Source organism: Prionailurus viverrinus, chromosome D3, assembly GCF_022837055.1.
Source record: "Prionailurus viverrinus isolate Anna chromosome D3, UM_Priviv_1.0, whole genome shotgun sequence".
In the NCBI taxonomy this organism is placed as follows: Eukaryota; Metazoa; Chordata; class Mammalia; order Carnivora; family Felidae; genus Prionailurus; species Prionailurus viverrinus.
Genome location: NC_062572.1, coordinates 47,320,151 through 47,321,289, shown reverse-complemented (window position 1 = coordinate 47,321,289; position 1,139 = coordinate 47,320,151).

Sequence of the window (1,139 nt, the reverse complement as noted above, 5' to 3'; positions counted from 1 at the left end):
CAGCAAAAGTAATGCTGTTCCCAAAAGTACCCTTCTAATATTTCTGAATTGATTAACAAATAGGAGATCAAAAAATAAAAACAAGAGACTTTCAAATGAGTAAACTGTTTCCAAGCACAAGCTTTGAAAACTTAAATCATTCTTTAAATTTTATGTAATCCATACAAAACTCCAATAGAAAAATACCTATATTCAAAACATAAGTATTGAGGTTTGAAAGTACAATCAGATGGACTTTCACCCCCCAATTTCTTTTTTTAAGCTTATTTAATCTCTGCACCCAACATGGGGCTCAAACTCACAATCCCAAGATCAAGAGCCACGTGTTCTACTGACCGAGCCAGCCAGGTGCTCTTTACCCGTAATTTCTAAAGTGCTGGGAAAACTGCTCAGAATTTCAGAAGGTGCAGAGAACAGTCTCTCGTGATGCCTGGAACCTAAATGAACTGCCTCTGACATATCTTAGAGACTCCACCTCCTCATCTTGCTTAGGGGGTCTACCCATGACCAACATTTCACCATCAGTGGCCCCGCTTCATCCTGCTTCCTGTTCAGAGGTGTTTTTAAACAGTAACATATGCTGAAGGGAAAAAAAAATTGGTAGGGATGCATGCCACACTATAAACAATAGTTTCTGGAATACAACGGACTTTTGCTTTCACATTTCTGAATTCCTGTAATATTTAAATTCAAATAAGCATGTAGTTCTCATTTTTGTAAGCAGAAAAGCTGATTTTTTATAAAAAGGCAATGCAAACAACTATTCTGTTGATATAAAAATCCTCTACAGCCATCCTTATTTCCATAACTTATAGATACTCATGTATCTACTTCCAATAAAGTAAAATAAAATATCCTTATTTCCAAATGTTGGGCTTTTCCCATTTGTATTTGAGTCTTTACTTAGCAACACTCCCACTTTCTTTTTCCACTATGTGAAATAGGTACTCACGGATATGTAAGAGAAAAACCTATTCGTAAGATGAAGTAGATCATTTACTGAAATCTAAATATGAGAAGTTGAATGGGAAAAAAACTGCTTAAGATAGCTTTGCTTAATTTTATAAAGAAGGGGTAACTTGGTGCCAGGACATAAGTTAACATAAAGAACAGTAAGAAACCACACAAAGAACCAATTC